Raw genomic sequence first — 15523 nt, 5'->3', positions numbered from 1 at the left:
CTCATTTTGAATATTATGAGAGTTTGTGTGGCCGCTTTGTGGATGGGTGCTTCTGGAATCTTACATTGTAAATGGTTGTGTTCTAGAGACATCTCTGTAGGGCACCAATACATTTGGGGATTCAATTGGGAGTCTCTGGACTAGGGCTGTCGGTGCACTAAGGTGGCACCTGGCGAAGCTTGTGGGCATGAGAGCCAGGCCATGGAGCAGGCAGAGTGGGGAGGGACAGCCCGGTGCCTCTGCTGTGATGAGACTTGGAGATTTTAGTCCTGGAACCCGCATGCATGGGCCTTGCTTGTGGAAGCTCTTGTCCACTGGGCTAGTCCGGGATACTGCACCTGCTCCACCTGGGGTAACCCTGTGAAAGTGGCTTGGTATGGGGCCTGGAGGGATCTCTGGTACTGTGAACTCGCTGCTGTGTCTCTGGAGAGAGCTGTTGGTGCACCAGGCCAGAACATTTCAATAAGATCTTCAACATTAATCGAATCCTTCATTCAACCAGTGGATTACAGAAACTAAAAACCAGAATTCTCCAGGTTTCTAAGCACAGTACCCGACAACCAAATTATGAAGTTGAGTTTCCCACATGTGGAGAAATTTCAGGAGTCAGCACATCCAAATTGCTATGGATAGCCTCTTGCTGGGAAAGCCACCTTTGTGATAATGGTATCTCCTCTGTCAGGTAAGTATGAAAACCAGAGTTCTTATGCACTCTGATTAAACTATTACAATATCTATAGGGCTGGAGCGATAGCACAGCAGTACGGTGTTCGCCTTTCATGCGGCCGACCCGTATTCGATTCCTCCACCCCTCTTGGAGAGCCCGGCAGGCTACCAAGAGTATCTAGCCCGCATGGCAGAGCCTGGCAAGCTACCCGTGGCGTATTGGATATGCCAAAGACAGTAACAATAAGTCTCACAATGAGAGACGTTACTGGTGCCCGCTCGAACAAATCGATGAGCAACAGGATGACAGTGACAGTGACAGTGAATATCTGTAGGATACGGTGTTACATAAATAAGTTAGAATTGCAGTTGTAGTAAGTGCTGCAAAGAGAAAAAAAAACATGGTGTTATGAGAAAGTATCATTAGAGAATACAAATCTAGGCTTCCTAACCCCCCATCAATAAGCATGTACAAAGGTGTTCTAGTGGAGGCAAGTCCAGACCTTTAGAGAAACTAAAATCATACAAATAAGTTACCAGGTATGAAACCAAAGTCCAAGCAGTGAATACATTAGCAAGGGTCTCCGTGATCATATCAAGAAAAACATACTTTCCCCATGTACTTGTGGCCCAAGTCTGTATGCTCCCCAATATTTGTTCAACTTTTTTTTTCAACTTTTCTTTCCTTGACAATGAATGGGATTCTGCTGACCTGAGCAAACCACTCTGTAAGTAAATAGACAAAGATCACTTCCTCCTTTGAAAGCAGAGATTAGCAAAGAAAATTTAGCCAAATACTGGGTTTCACACACCTGCTGGTGAAATCTGTTTTATCACCATCTTTGCCAAGTTCCCTATCATAGGTGCTGAAGTCTTACTTAAGAATTAATGTTGCGTATTTACAGGAGAGAAAGCTGACCCCAACAGGTCTAGAAGTACAGTCAAAGAGTCAAGTGCCTCGGCAAACAATCCTTTGAGACCATTTACAAGCACACAGCTGCTGAATGGGGAAGTACGTGGCAGATACTGTAATATCAGATCATAAGGAACCAGTCGAAGAGTAAAGGGAACGGCTATATCTGAGCACCTTCATCAGAGGGTTGTTTAAGAGTTAATACTTATAAACATTTCTCTACGATTTGGGTGTGCTCTCCTTTAACAGATGAAGAAACAAAGGCTGAAGGAGGTTACATTTACCCAGATCATCTGACTAGGGTACCACTAGGCTGGAGTCTGGATGGTCTCGGTCCATTAGGTTGAGGTCCCTGGAGCTCAGGGGCAGGGCTGTCCTTATCTTTAAACTGGAACTGTAAACTTTATCAGATGGTGTTCAAGGACGTTTTCCTTGTAAAATTCAAGCTGTTATCCACCTAGCTGCTAACAAACTTGTCTTCCAGTTCCAGAAAACTTCTCTTTGTTATTAAATTGATAAATTTAGCATCAATCCCACTTTCTCTATAACCATTCTTCATTTGATTTGAAAATATCTTAGTATCTGTAGCACTGCAGTCCCGTTGTTCATCGTTTTGCTCGAGCGGACACCAGTAACGTCTCCATTGTGAGACTTGTTGTTACTGTTTTTGGCATATCAAATACGCCACGGGTAGCTTGCCAGGCCCTGCCATGAAGGCGGTAGACTCTCGGTAGCTTGCCGGGCTCTCCGAGAGGGATGGAGGAATCAAATCTGGGTCTGCCGCATGCAAGGCAAACGCCCTACCCATTGTGTTATCATTCCAGTCCTCCTGTATTCAGTACTATGGACAAATTATCAAACAGCTGCTCTTATTACTTTTTATCATCTAAATCAGGGAGCAGAAAACTTTTTTTCTCAGGAGTTACTGGATATTTAGAACTTACTTAGGAAGTCTTACAACAAGGGAGTCAACACTCATGTATCTGTCCCCTCCTGTACCAGGGCCAGAACATGTTAATTCAGGGACTTACATGGCCAGCACATGAGCTGTGCATTTCCCAGCCAGAAAAATGGAGACCTTAAGAGTTCAAGAGAAAAATGAAAATTCAAAGGAAAAAATTTCTTGCTTAGCACCCCCATTAAAAGAACAGAAAATATTCAAACTCCGTGCTGCAGACATTTTGGCGGTGTTGGGAGTCTAGGGGGGGCTCAGGAGAGCATATTTTGGTCTTCTGCCTGGAACGCAGCATCCCAGCCCTTTGAGCTAGTTTTCAACTCTGATAGCACAAACTGTTATGAAAACTGACAATATCTTGTATCACTTGCACCGCTTGTTATTCTGTTGCTCATTGATTTGCTAGAGTGGGTGCCAGTAACGTGTCCATTCATCCCTGTCACGTGCTAGTGTAGCCCAATAGCATCTGCTCGCTCCAAGAACAGGAAGAGCATTGCTCCAGGAACACCTGGGGGACTATGAAAACAGGATGAGAACACTACTCGGGTCTACCAAAGAGGAATCGAAAGAGCTGTGCTTGGAGTATTATGTTTCACTCAAGTGAGAGAAGGAATCCGGAGTTTGGACCTCCATCTACGATAGATGATCAGGAATGCTGCCTCCTTTGCCAAGGTGTTGAAAATCAGATGGGCCAGACACGTAATGTGATTTGGAGATGACCACTGGACTAGAGGCGTTACCGACTGGATTCCACGGGACGTCAAAAGAACTCCTAGTAACTCACCTACTAGATGGTCAGACTTCTTCATCAAGATCCTGAACAAACGGTTTGACAATATCTGCATTCTAAAATTTGATTTTTAAATGTATTTTACTGAATGACTGTTTCTTTCTTGTGGAAAAGTCTAAGGATAAGCATTAACAAGTGGAGCAGCTCTGCCCCATTAAGTCTTCAGGGACATAGAAGTGCTCTAACTTATGGTATGACCCTTGTTTCATCATCCATGAAAAGAGCTTCAATTTCAGGTACAAAATCTGCATGCCACCCTCTAGGAAAAAGAGATAGAAAGTGAAGAGTACTTGCCGTGTTTTGGGACAATGATCATGAATGCTGTATAGCACTTATGCTTATGAATTACTGAGTAGACTTTTGTCATAAGTGTTCTCAAAATGGATATACAAAATGTAGACTTAAGTCTGGGAGGCCTAATTCACAGCTAACATCTAAGGCTTTATTTATAAAAGAAGACACAGAAAACAGATATTATAGTATCCAGCCATTTTTTCTTATAAATAAAAGTCAGGGAAGTTTGCATAGTATGACATTAGATGTTAAAAAAGGAATGTGTATGTACACAAAAAGAGAAGTTCCTTTGAAACACGCAAGAAACCAGGTTTCTTATAACCTTATTTAAATTGTCATCATGAGTATATACTGCTTTTATAATTTGTAAATTGATAAAAAAAATAGATTTAGAAATGAGAAGATAGACAGATAGTAAAGAAATTGTCTTTAGGAGTCTAGAACAGCAAATTAATCAAAAGACAAACTCAGAAAGTTATATACTGTGTGAGTTAAATGGTGTTCTGAACCAGACAAAACTATAAAGAGAGAGAAGAGATGAATAATAAAGTCAGAGGACAGAGAGGTGGGGGAGAATTTGACGACAAACTTCTAACATAAGAAATTTATAGCATAGAGAAATTTTTTGTGGTACCATTATTTCATTATCTTGATTGTAGTAGAGTATATGACTCTAAACATTGGTCTAGATATAATTAAAAATATAATCAAGGGCCCAGAAAGGTAGTTCAGCAGGTAAGGCTCTGGTCTTGCACTTGACCAATTCAGGTTTGATCCCTGGTATTCCATATGACTGTATGAGCTCTGCTAAAAGTAACCTTTAGCACAGGAGACAGGAGTAACCATAGAACATGATCAGGTAGGTCCCCCCCCCAAAAAAATCAACCAGATCAAAATTGACTAAATTTATCAAAAAAGGAAAAGAGAGGACAAATCTAAGGAATAAAAATAAATAACTTCAGATATTTGTGATATTAAAATAAAATAAGAGGACTTTTAAAAATGATGGACAATTTGAAAAGTTAAATGAAATTATAACTTATTTAAAAATACTTATTAATAAAACCTACTTATTAAATACTTGAATAATGCTAAAACTTTGAAATGGAATCTAAAATTTATTCCCAGAGAACACACTAAGACATTGGTTATATCAGTGATTTCTAGAAAATATTTAAGAAAAAAAATTTACTGCTTTGTAAAATATCCCAGTGTATACAGAAAAAGCTAACATTCCTTAACTAATTTGATGAAAACTAAAACTAATATGAGAAAAATCAGAATCATAAATATAAATTAAATTAAAAAGTCCTAAACAAAATATTAGAACATAAATGTAAACATAGATTTAAAGAATTATCACAGGAAGAGGTTATCATTAGAAAATCAATAAAATTAATTTCAATAAAATTAATTATAATTTTAATTCAATTCTAGGATTTTGTTTTTGTTTTGGGGGCCACACCTGGTAATGCTTGGGGATTACTTCTTGGCTCTGCATTCAGAAATCATTCCTAGCAGTGCTCAGGGACCATTTGAGACCATTTGAGGATTGAACCTATGCTGGTCACATGGCAAGGCAAATGCCCTACCTGCTGTACTATTGCTCTGGTCCCTCAATCTTATTATTATTATTTTTTTAAATAGAAGCCACATCAGTACCGAGATACCACCAGGGCCACATATGATGGTGCCCAGGGGAACAAGCTATGGATTCAACCTGGATCTTGCATATGAAAGACATCTTCCAGTCTTTGAGCTATTTCTCAGGTCCTATAATCAAGGTTTAAAAGCTAAACTTCATACAATCATCTTTAGTAGGTAGAAAAAAAACTTTTAAGAAGTAAATATACATTTTCTGATATCCATGTCAATATACATTCTTAACAAGTTTGCAGTACAAAGAAACTTCCTTAACTGATAAATAATACCTACTGAAAACCTCAGGCAAACAATATATTTAATAATGAAATGTTGAAAGCATTCTTTTTAAGCCCAGCAAGGAAGAAAACTCTGCTAACAGCTAGAGTTCCTGGTCAATACAAGGGGGAAAATTAAAGAATAAAGGTAAACTGTAATTTAAAACAAAAGCCATTCTTCACAATTATAACTACATGTCAATCCTAGAATATCTACACAGAAGTATTAGACTTAATTTACAATTTGGCAACATTCACTGGATACAAAATCTATATGTAAAATTCAAATGAATTTCTACAATTTAGAATGCTTTTTTAATCTTGGAGGAGGAGTCACAACTACTGTATTCAGGACTTACTCCTGCCTCAGTACTCAGGGATCACTCCTGGCAGGCTAGGGGGGTCATCTAGGGGGCCAAGAATCAAACCCAGGTCAGCCGCATGCAGAGTAAGCCCATTGTACTACTCTCTCCAGTTTATAGACAGATTTATTTTGAAGGACCATCACTTATTGAAAAATAAGAATTTAAAAATAAGATATAGGGGCACAGAATATTTCTCAGTGTCTAAAAAGTGCCAGACCATGCATGAGTTTGTACTACCCATACTCAGTGAGGTAATTCTGACTGCATCGCTTTCAATTCTACCTTAGAGTTTTTGATATATAGCTCTTTTACACCTTCTGTTAATTTCTAGGTTTTCGGTGTTTTTTAAACACGATTTTTAAAATCTCTCTTATAGTTTAATTTTTTTATAAAAAGAAATGAAACAGATTTTTGTGCGTTGAATTGTAGCCTGCTGCTTTGCTATATTGGTTTATTGATTCTAAGAGATTTTTGGTGGATTATTTAAAGTTATTTGCAGATGTATATTATTGTGCCATCAGCAACTAGTGACAATTTAATATCTTTTCCAATTTGAATCTTTGATTTTTTTTCTTGCTCTGATTGCTGCACTTAGAACTTTCAAAACTATATTTGAGTAATAGTTGAGTTGTAAACACGCTTAACCCGTGCTTGATCTTAGAGGGAATACTTTCAGTTTTTCACCAGTGAATGTTTTATTGACTGTAGGTTTCTTGTAAATAACCATTAAAATCTTGAAGTGTGTTCCTTCTATCTCTATTTTGTTAAGGGTTTTCATTATGAATGAATTTTGAATTTTGTCAAAGGATATCTTTGCATCTATTATCATAATTTTTTCTTTCCTCTTACTAAGCACCCTTCTTTTAAAATTAATTGATCAATTAATTTTTATAAAGTTGTTCATTATTACATATAATATTCTAACACCAATCCCACCACCATTGCACCTTCCTATCACAATTTGTAAATTCCTATTTATAATTTCCCCAGTGAACCCTCAAGCCTGCCCCTATAGCAGGCCTGAATAATTTATTGTATATAGCTTGTTATAATTTGCTAAGAATGATCAAAAAATATTTCCTCTGAAGAAAGTGTATGAATATTGTAACTCACAATTAAGTCAGTAAGCCTTTGTAGAAGAGATTACTAACATATTATTACAGGTTAAGTTTTGTACCAAGCACCCTTCTTTGGGTGTATATATGGTTATTAGATTAAGTCCTCTTGATCTACTTATTCCTTTAACCAATATGTAATATTCATGCCTATCTCTCATTACTTTCTTTACCTTCAATGCTGTTTGACATAAATATGGTCAATACTGTTTTTTTTTACTCTGTATGGTTATTTTCCAATCTTGCATTCTGATTTTTTATCTTATGAGTTAATTTTATTATATGTGAATTATATCTCAAAAACTATTCTAAAAGATAGACTAAGGACAAGGTTCATTTACAGGTGAAAAAAGGTAAATAAATGAGATAATAAATGTGCTATTTAGAGAGGGAATCATTTTACCATTTATTCGTAACATATAGCAAGTCTTCATGTAATATATTTTATCTTACAATTTTATTGTTTGCTATATCTCAATCATCATCATCATCATCCCGTTGATCGTTGAATTTCTCTAGTTGTCTCAGTAATGTCTCCATTTGTCCTAGCCCTGAAATTTTAGAAGCCTCTCTTTACTCGTCCTTTCCAATGGCACTGCATTGGAGGCTCTTTCAAGGTCAGGGGAATGAGACCCATCATTGTTACTGATTTTTGCATATGAATACACCATGGGAAGTTTGCAAGGCTCTCCCATGTGGGCAGGAAACTCTCTGTAGCTTGCCAGGTTCTCCCAGAGGAAGAAGTAGGCTATAAAATGTCTTAAGCTTGGTTTTTAAGTCTCTGTATGTTGGCTGCTGGTGGGATTACAGGGCGATGGGGGCAGTCCCTGGTGTGAATGCCTAGCTACTGGAGAATGGGGAATCTGGGCAGAAGAGGCCCAGTCCTGATCTGAGCAGGCTTGGAGGTTTCAGCCCCAGGTCCCACACACCTGGGCTCCTCTGCTGGTTCCTTTGTGCATGAGGCTTGTCCGAATGTGGGAAGAGGGGTCCTGAGCATGGTTGTGGCTAGGCTCTGGAGGTCCTCGGCCATGGGAGCTCTGCTGGGGTGGGTAGGAAAACTGAAGCCCATCCCCTCCAAGGGGCCCCCAGGAAAGATAGCCAGGTGCGGGGGCAAGAGACTCTCTGCGTCACTCTCTTCCAGGAGCTTGGTTTTATAGTCTCTGGATGTTGGCCATTGGTGGGATTACACGGCGCCGGGGGAAGTCCCTGGGTGTGACTGCCTAGCTACTCAATAAGTATGGAAAAATAGGCCAAGAGAATTTAAACACAGAGTTTAGGATAATTTTTAATTACTCAAAAAGGAGCAAAGGAAATAGAATCACAAAGGATCCACAGAACATTTTATAGATGCCTTTTACTGAACAAAACACCAAAATAGTAATATATGCATGTATGTTATTTCATAATTTTCAATACTGATATATATTTTAAATGTTTAATGGCCAATAATCATAAGAAAAATTGCAACTATTCAGCATCAGTAAAAGTATCATCAAAATAATCACTTTTAAACCTCTGTATGTATTAAGGGTTGGCTGTATTTACGTGGCGAAATACATATTCTTACACACTGCTGTTCAACATTGGTAGAACCTTAGATACCATTTGATAATTCTCATCCTGAGCCTTAAAATATGCTAACTCTTTCACCCAGTATTTCTATTTCTAAAAGTATACTTTTATCCCTTCCCCCTTAAGTCTGACCGGCTCTATGATTTGCTTTGACTAATAGAATGAAGAAGAAGTAATGTATTGAACATACAAACCTATGTCTTAGAAGACTTATATTTTACTTTCCATTTGATTCTTCTTAGGACCAAGCTATCATATTCTCAACAAGTTCAGGCTCCACAAATGAATGATAAAAAAGTCCATGGAGAGAGGCCATGAGTGTCTTTTGACGAGGCATCCAGCCAATTTCCCAGCTATCTGCAACCACGGGGGTGACAACAGCTATCGTCACATGGAACAGAGCTTCACAGTGAGCTACGGGAAAGCGAGAAACAAGTCACTGATGTTTTTAGCCACTCATTTTGCGGATGGTTGTAATGCGGCAACAGAACTCAGACAACATCTTTAAGAAATAATGAGAGTTCAGTGCTTTATGAAAAGGAATAGCATGAGGTTAGAACTCATTTAAATTCCTGTATTGGACTTCTAGTGTTTCTGTGGCTATTCAGCATAAACTGCTCTTCATTTCATAACTACACCCAGAATTTCATTAACCGAGTCAATATGGTACCCATAAGGTTTCCCCACACACCAGGAGTGGACGGATGTCTCAGACCCAGCACCAGAACTCCCTGCAATTAATTCAGGGATGCGCCATAATTCGTACAATATGGTCACAGTCCGAGATTCTCAAGCTTGTGCAGGAGCTACAGGGAAGCGTCTATAGCTGCCCCTGGGGAACGTGTGTGAGCAGCACGGCTAAAGGAGTTTGAGCCCCAGGGAGCACCACTGCCAAGCGTGCAAGTGTCTCAACCATGCCTGTGTGTGACCACCCCCATCAGCTCACCTCAACAGAGGGAAGGAAAGGGAAAAGAAATGAAAGGGGGGAGTTTAATTTTGGAAAAGTGTAAAGGGCCCAAACAGACATTTCTTTAAAGAAAATATGGGATGAGAGAGATTATGATCTCTTAGTGGGTAAGACACTCGCCTTGCACTGGCCATCCGGGTTTCGATACCCAGCATCCCATATGGTCTCCTGAGCCTGCCAAGGGTGATTCCTGAGTGCAGATCCAGGAATAACCAGATGTGATCACACACACACCCCAGAAAAGAAAATATCCAATGACCAACAAATATATAAACAGATGATCGACATTATTGGTCATTAGGAAGTTGCAAATTAAAACCATCATGAGGTGTTCGCATCCACCAAGTTGGCTAGATTGCTTTTCAAAGGAAAATAAATGTTGGTGACAACATGGAGAAGCTAGAATCCTCACACGTCACTGGGAAAGTAAGATGGTGGGAAACTAAAATGGTGAAGCCACAATAGAAAAAAATTAACAGTTCCTCAGTAAGTTAAGCAGAAAATTGCATTATAAAACAGAAATTATATGGCTATTACATACATATACAAAAAATGAAAACAGATGGTCAAACAAAAACACACATGAGGCCAAAGTGATAGCATAGTGACTTGCCTTGGGGATGGCTGACCTGGGTCAGATCACCGGTACCACATACGGTCCCTGAACCCTGCCACAAGTGATCCCTGAATACAAGGCTAGAAGTAAGCCCTGAGCACCACCAGGTGTGGCCCAAAAAGCAAAACAAATACACACACTAAAAAAACCCTCACAAAAACCTGTGTATACAAATGTTCTACAATAAAAGATAGAAACCATCCAAATGTCCAACAGCTGATAACCATGGAATAAATAAACTTAAAAAGAATCATATAGTGATTCAGGCTACAACAAAAATAAATTTTGTTAGATTTTATGTATGTGAAATAATGTCAAAAATATTGTCAGATTTTTCATGTATAATAATTCTAGAATAGACAAATTCACATAAGTCAGATTAGTGGTTACTGAGGTACTACGGTAGGGGATTGAAGGAAGTGAGTGATTACTAGGCACAAGGTTTCCTTTAGGGATGATGAAAATGTTCTGGAACTAGATAGTGTCCACGGTTGTACAGCATATTGAACACACTAGATATGTCTGGATAATAAACTATAAAATTGTGTATTTTCTTTTTCTTCTTTTTTTTTTGTTTGCTTTTTGGGTCACACCTGGCTCTGCTCTCAGGAATTACTCCCGGCGGAGCTCAGGGGACTATATGAGATGCTGGGAATCGAACCCGGGTCGGCCGCATGCAAGGCAAACGCCCTACCTGCTGTACTATCACTCCAGCCCCCATTTTCTGTTATGTGTATTTTACAGTGACAGTAGATAAGTGAGGAGTAGGGAGGGATCAGCAACAGTAGGGAGGGACCAGCATTCCACGGGACGTCAAAAGAACACATGGCCACTCACTTACGAGATGGTCAGATTTCTTCGTCAAGACCCTGAACGAACAGTTTGAGGTACTTCATGTTCCTGGAGCGAGCAGATGCCATTGGGTTACACTAGCATGTGACAGGGACGAATGGAGACGTTACTGGCACCCACTCAAGCAAATCAATGAGCAATGGGATGACAAGTGATACAAGTGATACAAGTGTATTTTATAGCAAAGTTTTTATCATAAGAAAATATACATGTTTTAATGTGAAAAATTAAAGTATTTTAAATATATGACTTCAATCTAATTTAATTTGCTTACTTTTGTTTGGGGGTCGTATCCAGTAGTTACCAGGGCTTACTCTCCGAGATCTGTGCTCAGGGATCATTCCTGGAAGTGTGTGGGAGACCATATGTGATGCCAGGAATCTGCATACAAGGCAAATGGCCTACCTGCTGTATTATCCCTCCTGCTCTTTAATTTAATTTTTAAATGTAGGTAGAGAAAAAAGACAGGAAACAAAATGGGAACAGCAATAATCATTTCTGCACAATAGAATTTTAGGTAATTTGCATTGTATTCTTTATAGCATTTCATATTTCCCAAACTCCCCATTGTAGCCACAAATTGCTTTTATAATCTGAAAGATATTCTGAATAAAAACAATACCATTCTTTTTTTCTTTTTGCTTTTTTTTGGGGCCATACCCAGTGATGCTCAGGGGTTACTCCTGGCTCTGCACTCAGGAATTACTCCTGACGGTGCTTGGGGGACCATATGTTGATGCTGGGAATCGAACCCGAGTCGACTGCGTGCAAGGCAAATGCCTTACCTGCTGTACTATCGCTCCAGCCCCAAAACAATACTATTTTTGCAAATCTTAATTGTCTTTGTGCAGTAATAGATTGTCCCCTGCTCCCTAAGGCATTCGACAAGATGTTATTTCTGGGCCAGAGAGATGGCTCAATGGTCTGAGCACATACATTTCTTTCATGCTGGAGATCCGGAGTGGAGTCCAGGCTCCACACGGTTCCCAGAGCACTGCCAGGAGCCACCCTGAGCACAGAGCTGGAGTAGCTCCTGAGCACTTCTTTTTTTTTTTTAATTTAAATTTTATTGAATCACCATGTGGAGGGTTACAAAGTTCTCAGGATTATGTCAGTTATACAATACTCAAACACCCTTCCCTTCACCCGTGCCCATATTCCATCACCAACCACCCCATTATACCTCCCACCCCCTCCCGCCCCCCCAGTCCCCGCCCTTGTAAGTGATAAGTTTCACTTCGTTTACGCTTTATCTTGGTTACAGTCCATGTTTCAACACATAATTCACTATTGTTGCTAGGATTTCCCCCCAAAAAAGAGAAGACAGTCCCACTGTCAAGGAAGCATTTGATGGCTCTCCATTGCTGAGAATGTAGAGATATTAAGTCCCGCTGTTTGTTACATAACTTTTCTATTTTTTTCCCCCCTCATCCCGCGCCACCGAGATCACGCCTGTTTAGTAATCACCACGATGCCTGACAAAGGGAAAACAAACCAAAAGAGATGGTTATTTCTCGTCATCAGCCGGCGTGGGGCTCTGGCTTAGTTGATAGTCTGGTAGAATGTCTGCAAGCAGTTTCTGGAACCAAAAGTAATACGCTGGTATCGGCCCCGGCTCGAGATTCCACCAGCGTCCCGCTGTTCCAAGTACATAATAATTTATTCCCTTGTATCCGATTCCCACGCCACCAGGTCCGTGTCAGCTTAATGGACATCATACTATGGTTAACGCCACGCCGCGTTTCTTCCCGAGAAAGAAGGATATTTCTTCTCAGCCGGCGTGGGGATATGGCTTAGTTCAGTCTATAGAGATGGCTACCACTTTGGTGGCCTTCAATATTTCAGCAAAAGACTTACTATTCTTGTTAGGATTTCCCACCAAAGTCCGACCCGTTAAAAGGGAACCATTTCATATTGGTGATGATTAAATGACAATAGGTTGCGTGGCCATGGCAGCAGCCTCGCGGCTTTGAATTTCTGTATAAAGTCCAGGGAAAGTACAGCCAGAAATTACACGTCGCTACAAACTTTAACCCTATTATGGTCCCCCCAAAGTCCAACCCATTACAAAGGAACCATTTCATATTGCTGATGATTAGATGACATTAGGCTGCCGCGGCCGCGCGGTTTTGGGTTTCTATATAAAGTCCGCTCCTGAGCACTTCTGGGAGAGGCTCCCCACTCAATTAAAAGAAGAAATTTTAAAAGGACAGGACCAAAGCAATAGCACAGTGGTTGAGCACTTGCCTTACATGTGTGTGACCTGGGTTCCATCCCCAGCACCCTGAGCCCTGACAGATTTGATCCCTGAGTGCAGAGCCAGGCGTAGGCCCTGAACATCAATGGGAGTGGTCCAAACACAAAACACAAAGGATGTATTCCCCAGACCCATTGCAGTTAGCAGAATTGGCTGGGTGGAGGGGCCAGGGAGACAAGTGACTAGTTCTGGACAGTGGGCTGTGAACAGAAACTGTGGGGCTCACAATATTATTCATTGTTATGAAGCCAAGCATCTGAAAGTCAGTGTTTTACAACAATGAGTATTTCTCTTATAAATCTCCAAGTCAGTTTGGTTCCGTGGGGATTACTCAGATCTTCCCGGACATACTCAGGTATCACCAGGGCAGCCTGAAGGCGCAGCTCACTCCTGCTGACCTCTGGCAATTGAAGCTGGCTTTGTTGGCAAGGACCCAACATTGCAACTGGAACCATTGCTAAAATAACACATAGCCCATGTCAGTGCTTGTACTCTTTGTGGCAAGGAGGCTGGTGAGTGAGAGTTCAGGAGAGCCAGACTAAAGTTGTATCTCCTCTTATGACCTAATCCTGAAAGTCACAGTATACTGTATGCTACTGAAATTTTAGCTCCACCTAAATTCAAGAGAAGGAGATAAAAATCCCACAACTCTCAATTGAAGGAGTTCCAGAGTTCCCTTACAAAGAGAATGAAAGGTGACACATGCTCTCTCGGTAACGAAAAGAAACCTATCAGAGCAGGCTGAGATGATGGGGTTAGGAAGCCTTTGCAAAGTCCTCAAGTGCTCTTTTCCTGACTGCGGTGATCTTAAGGACCACATTTAGAAATGATGGTGCTATTACAAGAAAGAAATAAATTGTACTTTTGAATCAAGAGTTGAAGCATACAGCACGAAAATCTTGAAGAGAGGGCACCCTGGAGGTGGCCGGGCGGATCAGCCCAGTGCCTGCCCAAACAGAGACCCTGAAGCCATCCACTCCCACACTCCAAAATTGCCACCATGCCTCCAACCTGACTCCATCATCTTGGGACCAAGTTTGTAAAGAAATTAACCTGCCAGAAATTTAGGTATGCAGGTCTTTGTGACTGAAATATTGTGCTTTCTCAAAGTCAGGATGGACTTCTTCACCCCACCTCCTTCTACTTCCAGAATCCCCAGCAGTCACACCCATGAACCACTTCCAGCACTGCCATGTAAACTCATCTACTACCCTGCTCCAGAGACTCATAAATCTCTAAAGGGATCATCCACCCACCAAAAGTATCTGGACACCGTCTTATGGTTGAGATGTCTAGGGTACCCTAGCAGGGAGGCGGGGGGGGGGGTGTCAGCCCAGTGCCCAGCCAAAAAAAAAGCTCTAACAAAGGCCTTGCTTGCTTCCACACTTTAAAATCTTAGCACTTCAAGACCAAGTTCACCAAGAAATGGATCTGCCAAAAATTTAGGCTATTGGCTCAAGAAGTAACTGAAACCTCTGGACAAAACGGAGTGCTGACTTGGAGCACTCCAGAGGAGGGGTGGGTGAGAGCCCTCCCTGCCCCAAGGAACCAAACCCCAAAACCTCCAGAACCCAACCTCCACCATGCTCAAGGCTGCTCCCCACACACTCGGGCTGAGCCTCACGCATGAGTGAAGTCCAACAAAACCCAGGTATGTGGGACTTTGTGATTGAGAACTCTGGGTACAACGGGACAGAGAAGAGAGATCCTCTGCTTGTGTTTCGCCACCCTCTCCCCGCCCCTGTCTCCGGCAGCCACACCCATAAGCCTCCTCTGGCTGGCGCCAGATAATCTCATCTTTGGCCACCATCCAGATCACATGTCCTTCTCTCCCGGAAGGGAGCATAACATGGTGCTCACCGTAGCCATGGCACCAGACCCTGCGCCAGGCTGTTTCATTTGGGGTGCCCCGAGGGAGCGGGTGAGAGCCCTTCCTACCCCAAGGGACCCAGCCTCGGCAGCTGAAAATCTCCAGAACCCAACTGCCACCATGCCCATGGCCTCTCCCCACATGCTTGGGCAGAGCCTCATGCATGAGTAAATCTATTCCTGGACTGTGCGGCCGCGTTTGAAGCCACGGGACACATCATAAGACATACCCTACCCATACTCCATGAACACAACACCATATTTTATGGGGTTCAAATAGTAGGCAACCAATCATAAATATATATACTTACAGATATACACATGAAAGTTCACAAAGATCAACCTTTAACAACATGTTAGTGATATCTTATAG

At 41.2% G+C, this 15523-nt stretch overlaps 1 non-coding gene across 1 annotated transcript; it reads right to left on the bottom strand.

Moving 5' to 3' along the window:
• Positions 1 to 532: 532 nt before the first annotated feature.
• On the bottom strand, positions 533 to 690 carry LOC129404754 (U1 spliceosomal RNA). The gene has a single exon (XR_008630107.1). It is a non-coding gene; the product is annotated as a U1 spliceosomal RNA (small nuclear RNA).
• Positions 691 to 15523: the final 14833 nt, after the last annotated feature.

The sequence above is a fragment of the Sorex araneus genome, chromosome 4 (assembly GCF_027595985.1).
Source record: "Sorex araneus isolate mSorAra2 chromosome 4, mSorAra2.pri, whole genome shotgun sequence".
Classification (NCBI taxonomy): domain Eukaryota; kingdom Metazoa; phylum Chordata; class Mammalia; order Eulipotyphla; family Soricidae; genus Sorex; species Sorex araneus.
Note: the sequence above shows the minus strand (reverse complement) of the source record. Positions and strands in the feature narration are given on the sequence as shown.